The sequence below is a fragment of the Rhinatrema bivittatum genome, chromosome 4 (genome assembly GCF_901001135.1).
Source record: "Rhinatrema bivittatum chromosome 4, aRhiBiv1.1, whole genome shotgun sequence".
NCBI classification, from domain to species: domain Eukaryota; kingdom Metazoa; phylum Chordata; class Amphibia; order Gymnophiona; family Rhinatrematidae; genus Rhinatrema; species Rhinatrema bivittatum.
This window is the reverse complement of record NC_042618.1, coordinates 235,706,342-235,718,204: the sequence shown is the minus strand read 5'-3', so window position 1 is coordinate 235,718,204 and position 11,863 is coordinate 235,706,342.

Below are 11,863 nucleotides of genomic sequence, written 5' to 3'. Positions count from 1 at the left end.
GTCAATATAGAAAGGCCCCCATCTTTAGTGGGTAGACTCAGATAACTTAGAATCAGACAGGACAGGAGAAGAAGTGATCATTTTCCTAGCATTAAGGAAAGACTGTAGCTGTTCAGGAGTGAAAAAAACCAAAAGTATCAGATTGTAACTTAAATCATTTGCTTGGGTAACATAAAACAAAAGAATATCCTTCCTGAGAGCTAAAAAAAACCCTTCCTCCTTTGCTGGGTAGACCTAGAAATATCGGGAAAAATGCGCAGATTTTGCCCATGAAAAGGAGAATTGAAATTCCAAAAATACAGGGACATTACTTTAGAAAGATCCGATTTGGATATAAAAGACACAAGCAGAATATTTCTGTCAATTATTTCCTGACCAGATGATTCAAATAATTCGGTAAGGTTGAAAGGGGGAAGTTGTTTCCCAGCTGAAGGATTCACAGAAAGAGAAGACGGGAGAAAAGTTAACTTATCTATAGGAGGAGCTTCTTCAGGTAGAATACCTAGATCTTGATGAAAATAGTTCTTTAAGGTAACAGACGGAAGTTCACACAAAACCTTGGGGAAATTCAAAAATCTAAGATTAAACTGACAAAAAATATTCTCCATCAATTCCAACCTGTGAAGTAAAGCGCCAGTGTCCCATATAGAAGAGGATTGGACTGCATGAATCTTCCCAATATCTTGTTAAACAACTTCAAGTTGCCTGGAGTGCTCTTGATTAGAGTTTTCATGTTGCACAGCCATGGGATCCAGTTTGGAAATTGCCAAGTCCACTTTGGAAACAGAAATGGATAAAATGTTGGAAAAATTCTCCAATAGTTCCCAGAGAGATTCCAAAGTTATGACCATCGGCTTAGCTGGCATCTGGAAAGAAACCTGCAGCTGTGGAACCGCCGTAGGAACTGAAGCCACTGCCCAAACCAACATTGTTAGAGGGCAAACTGGAAAAGATGGAGCCAGTAGCTGCAGTATCACCAGAGACAAGCAGAGAAGAAGCAGTAGATGAAGCGATACCTCCAGCTCCCACCTGCACAATCGCTGGCAGAGAATCATTTGCCGGCGCTCTAACAGCATCATCAGTAAGCGAGCATCTGTCTGCCGGTGGTAGAGACTGTTCCCGGGGCCTGAGGGAAACTTCATCCCTTGGAAGCACCGATGTTCCCTCATCAAATGCTGCAATGGGGAGCACACCACTGGGAGATTGGAGGATGACCATGACAGTTGCAAAAGAAGTAATAAACAGCTGGCCAGGAGGTAAGGAGGATTTGATGGGGAAAAACCTAACTTTCCCCTTCCTCTTCAGAGCCATGAAGAAAAGCAGAGCAGGAAACTTGAACGGATGAGGAGGAGCACAGCAGTAAGGTGTCTAGTGACTTGCGGCCATCTTGTCCTCCGCCATGAGGGTAGAGGCTTTACGGACAGCAAGGGGCATGAAGGATGAGAGTCTCATTCCCTTTACCATCCCCCTGTCCCAAACAGTCTTACTCTTGCCCCAGCCCCAGCCCCAGCCCCATCCCCAACAGCGTCACTCTCATCCCCTCCAGACCATGCAGCCTCATACTCAGTTTCTGACCCCCCAGCCCCATCTCCAGGTGCTTCACACTCATCTCCCCAGCCTCATCCCTAGTTATCTCATACCCATCTTCCCAACCCCAGCCTCATCACCCTTACACTCATCCCCCCATCTACCTCATACATCCCACCCCGCCGCCTCATACTCATCCCCCGCAGCTCCATCCCCAGCCCACCTCACACATCCCCCCATAGCCACCTCCTACTCATCTCCCCAGTCCCAACCACCTCACACTCATCGTACCCACAGAAATTCAGGCCTGGGCCCATCCCCAGCCAACTCACATGCATCCCTCCTCTAATCCCCCAGCTCATCCCCAACCATCGCATACTCATCTCTGCTAGACTACATCCCCATCCCCAGCTTCTTCAAACTCACCAGCAAAGAAATGACAGCTGCAAAGCAGCCAGCAGCTGCTGCCATATATGTGCCTCTGACTGTCAGTCAGCTCCCAGCCTATGTTCTCTGCTTGCTGAACACTGATCCTTGCTTCCTGTCATGCCTGCCACTGCCGCCAGAAGAATCTTCCTGTCTCTGCGCAGCTACAGACTGTTCTGCCGCTGGATGCCACTGCTGATGTCTTCTCTAACTATATGTAGCTGAGCTGGCTGCTTGCTATTGGCCCCAGTGTGCAAAGGAATTGGGTGGGCCTGAGTGAAAAGTGGGTGGGCCATTCCTATGAGGAGGAAAGGTCCATAAAAAAAATTATTAGCCAGGTAGACTAGGGAAAGCCATCACTATCTCTGGGGTGAATAACAAGAAATAGATCTGTTTTTGGGGATCTGCTGGCCACTGCCCCCAGGGGGCTCTGCTTTCTGCTGACCCGGATTGACCATTGCCGGAGACAAGATGCTGGGCTCAGTGCATGCTGGTATGATCCAGCATGCCATTTATTATGCTCTAATTACCCACCTCTCTACATAATTATATCACATATGCATAATTTGAAGTATCTTACTGCAGATTCTGCAGAAAATGGCTGAAGACAGAATGGCATTATTTTTTAATGTTTAGGGATCCTGTTTTGAACTTATTTCAAAATGCTGTAATGTAGATATATGACTATTTTAAAGCTCTTTTAAAATAAGTCAGTAGCAATAATAATAGACTGTGTCAAGCTCTGAGCAATGCACTGTCTCCTTGGATTTTTCTTTTTTTTTTTTTTTTTTTTATTAAAGCTGCACTGCACTTGACAAATAAAACTACTTCGTGATAGCGGAATGATGCTGTCATTACCAAAGTTAAAAAAAACAAAGGCCCAAATTTAAATCAAACGAAACCAAGGGGTTTTTTTTTTTAGAAATTCCAGATGATGCTTTCCTGACATTACAATATTTCTCAGGTGCGATGGCTGCTCTGCTTCTTACTTCTTGTCTTTGCATTGCACCCCTGCTTGTTGCAATTAATTGACTGTCAGGTTTTAATGAAATGTTACTACACATACCAACCAAACTGATGGATCTCAGTGGCAGCTGTGACTTTACAGGTGGTAATAGGCACAGACAGATACTGCTGCCACGTGGGGCAAAGTCACTCAACGTTTCAGGAGTTTGTGATTGTGTGTTTTCTTTTGTGGCTCCATTTGTAATCATAGCTACATCTTTCTTAGGCCCCCCACATTTTAGAGCTGGAGGATTGTGTCTGTATAAGAACAATTCTTGTTCCAGGTTCCATGAAAAATGTTGTTACTGAAAAAAAATAAATAAATAAAAAGAGGCTAGAAGAGTAATTTGTAGAAAAGTATGCCACCACTTTTCCCTAGCACAACTGTGTGTGCATGACAAATCAACTGCAATAAACACACACACACACACGTGCAAACTGCTTTCACAGCATTGATGAAAGGTGTTGTGAAAAATCACATAATCCTAAAACTGCAATTTACTGTTTTCTTCCCCTTTAAAATGTTTCGACTTTTGCAAATGACTGAATGTGCCTTTTAGTAGAACACTGTTATCTTATAACGCAAAGCCTTAATGTGGAGGAAAGGCCTGCACTCTGCTCATTATAATAAATAAAATCTCATCATAAAATGCTCACATTTGTGTGTGTGTGTGTCTTGTCACTGTTAGCCCTAAATTAGAACATGTCAGTTTTGGATGTGTGAACAGAAAATTCTTCTGCACAGCTGCTGTCAGCTTCTTGGGAGCAGGATTGTCCTGACCAGTTGTGGATACTGTTACAACCATCTGTATGTTCAGGCTGGACAGAGATGACCCTGCTTCTTGCATATCCTGTTCTGTCATGAGGGCACTGACAGAACAGGGGAAGATATGCAAGTCTTGCAAATCTCTTGCTATTATCCAAAAGCGCTTGCCCATGTCTGTCATTATAGATGACCATTAACCTGACAAAGAATCCACAGAAACACCAGATCAGCTCTTTAATAAACAGTATCAATTTATTTTTTAAAAATCGCAATGCTGTCTTCTGTGAGCAGAAGCCTGTTAACATCTTCTGGGAATTTCTGTTAAATGGGAAATGAAGGATACGGAGGAAAAGCATGATAGTTGGGTATACTTGGACAAAGGGGAAGGCACTGAATGATAAATACAGCAGCAAGCAGTTAATATGGTAGTGATCACTGCCAAAGTTGCTTCATCCGTGTCAGGATTCAGTGGGCTTCTGTTGTCAGTCAGTGTTGGCTGAACCTGGCTGCTGATTGGCTAGTAACATTGCCATTTTGAGCACCCCCCTCATTCTCCACTATTACAGATTTCCTTTCCTGTGACCTCCCACTGATCCATTACAAATATAATTTTCACTTTCATTTGTAACAAAAAAAATAAATGTATATACATGTGTAATATTATAAAGGGAAACAAAATGGTCAGCTGAAAGCAATAATAAAATTAAAACAAATTTAAACTATGGTATGTAACAAGATTTTGACATAGGTATGCAATGGAAGAAAATGTATGCTAAATAAAGCACGTATTCGTTTATGCAGTTGAATGCAAAGGTTTAGGAAACACTGGTCAAATTGTATGTTACAATCAATTTCTAAGTGAATGTTTGGGTACTTACTGGGTACTTGTTTGGGGACTTGCCAGGTACTTGTGACTTGAATTGGAAACAGGATACTAGGCTTGATGGATCCTTGGCCTGACCCAGTACTGCAATTTTTATGTTCTTATGAACAGAAGTTGATGCAGCCTCTACATGGTACAGAGTTAAACATAACATCTTTCTGCAATTTTTAATGCAAAATTACTAATTCCAGATTGAAAATAATAAAACAGTGAATATGGCATGTGCAAAAGTTTAGAACCCTTCCAGTTGAGTCATAAAGGTGTTAATAAGACCCAAAATATTGATTAAATCGTTAGATCTTTAATTTAGGTGAAGATAATTCCATAGTTGAACAAATACTTTGACCCTTCTAATCTTTCAGGTTATGATTGTTGTTCTGTCTACTTTTCACAACAATGAGCTTCTCTAAGCAGCTGTCTGAGCATTTGAAAATGAAGATAATTCACTCTTACAAAGCAGGGGACGCTTCAAAAGAATCTCTAATTGCTTCTAGTTAGCAGTTTCAACTGTCAGAAATATTATTAAGAAATGGAAGTTACATTGAACTGTTGTCATCAAGGCAAGATCTGGAAATCATATCTGTACAATAGAACTCACAGACCACTGCAAACAATCTGCTGAAAAGTATTTGTCTAAAGTACAGAGTTGCTTACACAACAAAGAGAGGGAGAGTTGTCAGAAGGAAACTTTTTCTATGACCTCTTCGCAAGTCATCAACTATAGTATACAAAACAAAATCTTGAAAAACCTGAAACTTTTTGGAGCAAAGTAATTTAGACTAATGAAATGAAAATTGAACTATTTGACCACAACCCCACATTTTTTAGCAATGTTTCTGACAGTTGAAATTGCTAACAGGAAGCATTTAGAGATTTCTTTATAGCCTTCCCCTGCTTTCTAAGAGTTAATTACTGTATCTTTATTTTCAAATTCTTGAATAACTGCTTAGAGGAGCCTAGTATTGTTGAAAATAGACATAACAACAATCAACTTATGAACATAAGAACATAAGAAATTGCCATGCTGGGTCAGACCAAGGGTCCATCAAGCCCAGCATCCTGTTTCCAACAGAGGCCAAACCAGGCCACAAGAACCTGGCAATTAAACAAACACCAATAAGGTCCCATGCTACTGATGCAATTAATAGCAGTGGCTATTCCCTAAGTAAACTTAATTAATAGCAGTTAATGGACTTCTCCTCCAAGAACTTATTCAAACCTTTTTTGAACCCAGCTACACTAACTGCACTAATCACATCCTCTGGCAACAAATTCCAGAGCTTAATTTAGCATTGAGTGAAAAAGAATTTTCTTCTATTAGTCTTAAATGTGCTACTTGATAATTTCATGGAATGCCCCCTAGTCCTTCTATTATCCGAAAGTGTAAATAACCGCTTCACATCTACTTGTTGAGAGGTTTGAAGAATCAGAGTTATTTGTTCAACCTTGGGAATTGTCTTCACCTAATTGAAGGTCTAATGAGTAACTTTTTGGGCCATTTTAACTCCTTTTAAAAATAAGTAGTAATGACTCAACTGGAAGGGTGTTCAAACCTTTACACATGCCATATTCATTTTTTTAATTTTGAATCTTAAAAACAGCAAATAAATATTTTGCATTAAAATAGCAAAAAGATGTCATGTTTAACTTTGACCATGTAGAGATTGTGTCAGCTTCTGTTCACTTAGATGGTAACTTTTAAACAGGCGCGTAGGCGCACATGCGCACACATTTGCATGCGCACCTGTGTGTGCAAATGCTGCTACTACCACATACGTGGGGGGGGGGGGGGGGTTTAATAGACGTGTGCGCCAACGTGATTACCAGTTTTCCACTTCATTCCCAGTTTGGCCAGGTAGGGCATAGGAATTCCAAACCCCCATAGTTTAATATACTCCTTTTCCCCCTGTTAGTCCCAGCCCTTAAAACCCTGCTGACATGTCTAGATTTTATTTTATTACTTACACACCATCCATAGCGGAAGTAAATTTAGACAGCAGTGGACCCTGGCACTCGCTTGTGCACGTAAGTACTTACATGCTGGTTTCATTGTGAAATCCAGAAACTCCCATGCCCTGCCCAGACCATGCCTATAGCCCACCCATTTTCGAAACTTTTTGTTTGTGGGCGGAGCAGGAGATACGCATGCACTCAGGTGGCTTTTAAAATCTGCTCAGTGCGCGTCAGCCCAACATATTTGCTTATCTCCCAGTTTTAGCATGCATCAGGCTTTTAAAATTCACCTTTTAGATATTCATTGAAACATACAATTTGACCAGGGGTGCCTAAACTTTTGCATACAGTTGTATAATATTAACAGGGTCATTCTTTATTCTGCAATGTGCTGGTATCACATTCGGTACAGCCTTATCGCATGCGATAAGGCCCTACCACACGCGATACTGGCTGCATGACGGCGGTATTATTCTAATTAGGGGAATGGGAGGAGCATGGGCGGGGTTTGGCTGGAGTTATCTCCTGGCTGCTCTGCGGGTGATAATGTTTTTCACATTATCGCCGGCAGCACCACGGGGAATAACTACACTTTCATATAGCAGAATGATGAATCTAGGGGTTCGTGAGGTACAAAAATTATCACAACCTCGGACAACATGCAAAGAGTCTTTTAGGTTAATGTAATCAATTCTTAATCAAATTTAAAATAAATTTAAGAAAGTGAAAAAAGGAAATGTAAAAAGGAAAAAAGAAAATTGAAAGATGAAATTTGTAAAAAGGTATTCACATACAGCTGTACTGATCCTCCTTTTCAGCATGAAAGGTACTTTAGTATAATCATGATATACAAAAAAAACAAAACGTAATTGTCAATGTGTGTCAGTGAAAACCAGACCTTCTATTATATGTAACTCTAGCCCCAGGTGTGCATTGCTACCCGATGAGGCCATAAAAGAATTTGTTGTACTCTTTGGGGCAGGAACCTTCCCAGGCTAGCTTGGCAGGGTCTCTTTATATCAGGGCCTTGATCCTTTGTCCAGTGGGTGGGGGGAGATTACTCCCAAGGTCCCGAGTGCTATGGGTGGCTCCTTGTGTCCGTCCCGTTCTTCCTGGATGTCTGTCTCAATGTGTGCTGGGTGTGCCAAAAACGGCTGGAATCACCGTGCTAGTGTCCAAAACAATTCTTTACTAATTAACAACGAGCGAAATTGACACAAATCTTGATCCACAGAAGCAAAAGGTATTGGTTTGTTAAAGAAAATCCTCCTCTGTCTGTGCAGGAATATCTAAAGCCAGCCAGGGGAATTCCTACCCTCCAGAACTTGGAAAAAAAAAATAGGGTCCCCAGGTGATCAAGATGCCCTTTTGATGGGCAGAACCATCCCTTCCAACTGGCAAGGATACAAAGTTACTGTCTCTGCACAGAGAGGTAAACCTTCTCTCTCTTCCCCAGGGTAAGAAGCATCACTAGCTGGGTGTCCTTCTGGATGGTAGGCTTTGCCTTTATTCACAGTCAGATGACTCAAACCTTCTCACTCTAATGCAATCCGTTGTCTTCGAATCCCTGATGGTGCTCCAATCAAGAAGGAAGGAGCGGTCAGAACTTCCTCCTGGGTCCCGAAAGTAATCTTTAGCAAAAATAAAAATAACCCCCGAGGGTATCCCAACAGCAGGCCACTGAGACCCGCGAGCTCACCGAGGATATAGGGCAGCAGGTCTTCTCTAACCTTGCCCAGGCCCAGACCCAGGGTTCCCTGTTCCCTGGGCCCAGGAGCTGAACAGGCTCCAGTAGGGCTCCTACCACTTAAAAGGTTACATTTTAAAAAATGTACCCAGAGGGAGAGTTCCCACCAGACAGGTTGTGTACTGGACAGGCAAAACCCCTCCCGACCCTGGCCAGGACCACCAAACAGGGTTTGCTTGGCTCCGCTGGCTGGGCCTGTAAAAATAAGAAACTTAGGGGTGGATTTTCAGAGCCCTGCTCGCCGGTGCGCCTATGTTCAATAGGCCTACCGGCGCGCGCAGACCCCGGGACTCGCGTAAGTCCCGGGGTTTTCCGAGGGGGGCGTGTCGGGGGGCGGGCCCGAGCCGCGCGGCGTTTAGGGGGCGTGTCGGCAGCGTTTTGGGGGCGGGCCGGGGGGCATGGTTACGGCCCGGGGCGGTCTGGGGGCGTGGCTGCGCCCTCTGGACCCGCCCCCAGGTTGCGTCCCGGCGCGCTAGCGGCCCGCTGGCGCGCGGGGATTTACGCCTCCCTCTGGGAGGCGTAAATCCCCCAACAAAGGTAAGGAGGGGGTTTAGACAGGGCCGGGCGGGTGGGTTAGGTAGAGGAAGGGAGGGGAAGGTGAGGGGAGGGCGTTAGAGGATTCCCTCCGAGGCCGCTCCGATTTCGGAGCGGCCTCGGAGGGAACGGGGGTAGGCTGCGTGGCTCGGCGCGCGCCGGCTATACAGAATCGATAGCCTTGCGCGCGCCGATCCAGGATTTTAGCGGATACGTGCGGCTACGCGCATATCCGCTAAAATCCCGTGTACTTTTGCTTGTGCCTGATGCGCCAGCAAAAGTACGCCTATTCGCGCGGTCTGAAAATCTACCCCTAAGCTCCTATCTACCTCTGAACACTGTTCACAACTCAACGGGCCTCCTTTCTAGCAGTAGCCAGAGCCCTGCTTTTAAAGCTCACCAAAGGCACGGTCATTCCAGGTCCCGCAGAAGGAGGGGCTGTATTTGAATGAATCCTCCCCCACTTTCATCCCGCACTAGCTAGCTGACACTTGACACCCAGGGCATATTTGGTAACAGAAGTGATTTTTTTTGTTACATATAAAACGTGTTTTTATCTTTTAAGCTCGCACATGTCACAAAGACTTCGGATGTCCAAAATGGTTAATATTTTGCACATAGAAGATGGCTGCTGGAATGAGTTTATTACTATAAAAACTGACCACAAGGTGCTTATAAATCTCAAAGCTGCTCAGAAAATATTGCTAAGTCCCAGGGCTCCAGCTGCTCAAGAGATATTGTAAGTCCCAGCGCTCGAAATATTTTAGACATTTCGCAGCAGACAACTTTCTTCATTATGAGTGCAAACAGATCTCTCTCTCTCTCTCTCTGTTTGGACTCTCATTGACAAACGCTGTCCGCCATTCTGCTACATTTATAGCAGAAGGATAAGGGACAAAAAAAAAAAGGGGGAGGGGGTGATAGTGGCAAGCCGGCCGCATCGCAGCAGTGCTGTTTCACCTGCCGCACACTATTACCCCCATAGCGCCATGGGGAAAGGTGTAGTTATTTCCCGTGGTGCTGCCGGCGATAATGTGAAAAACATTATTTCCCGCGGTGCTGCCGGCGATAATGTGAAAAACATTATTGCCCGCAGCGCTGCCGGGAGATAACTCTGCCCAAACCCCGCCCACAGTCCTCCCCTTCCCCTAATTAGAATAATACCACCGCGATACCAGCCCGTCGCAGAATAAAGAATGACCCTGTTAGAGATTTATAAGCATCTTATGAGCTGTTTATAGAGTAATAAACTTGCCACTTCTACATGAAAAATATCAACCACGTTGGACATCTGATGTGTTTGTGATAAGTGCAAACTTAAAGTAATAAACATTTTTTAATGGAAAGACTGGTTTTCACTGACATTTACTGACAATTAAGAAGTGTTTTTGTTATATCTTGATTATATTACAGCATCCTTCACCTTCAGGAGGGGGTCTGGTACAGGAATATGAAAATATCTATCTTCAATTTCTTTTTTTTTTTTCTTTTTCATGCTCTTAATTTGATACATTTGATTGAGGATTGTTTTCTGGTTAATACATATGACTTTCTGCATTGATGTACTAGCTAATTACACATACTAAGAAGCAATGTGGTGATCCATACAAACGTGACCTCTCTGTAGTTCAACAAAGTCATTGCTATTTCTGTTATTTCCAATTGCTTGAGTATCTGTGCGTTGACAAACTGGTGAATCTGATGAGGAGATATTACATTACATTTCTGTATTGTTCCCTCTAATTTCTAATTGTAAATTACAAAAACAAGAGAGTCAAATGTCTGAATGCACACCATATGTAACACTAAATAATCAAGCATCCATGGATCCCTCTAATTTCTAATCATCTAAGTTAATTTAAAAATAATATTGTCGCAGAACACAAAAAAGAATGATGGGCACGCTGAGTATCGATTGACATAAATGGGAACAATGGCCATGGACATTTGCCTGCAGGCAGCAATAACATTTTAAAACCAAAAATGTAATTTTACATTCTCTTGGATTGTTGAAAGCCCCAGACAAGTCTCATATGACACAAACACTTAAAATGGAATTGGATACATTTATTAAGGGCAAGATGGTGATGGCGCTGCTCCTTGTCCTAGGGTCTATGATCACTGCTGAGGGTGAAAAATCAGAAAGTGTCTGTAACAACCCTTTGTTTTGCTCTTGGATGGAATCAGTCTAACATTTATTTGTTATATGTCCTATGGAGAGAGCAAGCAGTCAGGGGAAAAGTGGGAGCAAACCTTTCTCTTGCTCAGCATCACGTGGGCTCCTGCAGAGAGGTAAGGCATTCCTTCAAAAAATGTACTTTTTGCACAAAGTTTGCATCGTTGAAGCACATGAGACTCAAGACTTGGGCTGTCCAGATCCTGCACATTGTATAGACAATGCGTTCAAGGTCCAGAGCAAAAAGATGCAGTCAAGCACAGCTTGGTGTCACTACCTTAGAATAAAAGCAGCATTAATGGTTTAATCTTGAGGCTCCCCACCCAGTCATGATCAGTGGGGGAGGAATATTAGTTTAGTATTCACAATTATGGAGCCTTGGGTCATGGAAATTCTTTTTTTTTTTTTTAACTTCTATTTTATGGGTCATGGAAATTCTATCTTTGGGCCTTGGTTGGAGAGTGACAGAGGACAGCTGCCCGCTTCAGGGATAATCCTTGCTCTACAGAAAGGCACTACAAAACTCGCCTCTGAGAACTCTTATCTTACAACTTCCAACCAAAAAGGGAACTGAATTGCCAAGGAGAGAAGAAGCCCACAGTCAGTTTAAAAATATAAAATAAAATTAATCAAGACCCTCAATTATTTTACCATCAGAACACAAGAGAATTAAAGACATATTTAACAAGCCTGAACACCAGTTGACTTTTCTGACCCTGGAACAGCATTGTGTGCACACAAGCAGGATTTCTGGAGAGGACTTCTTGATGACCATGAACATGAACAAAGAGGGATGATAAGGAAGGATCTTCACAGCCCTTCTTGCCTCTTTTTAATGTATTGGTC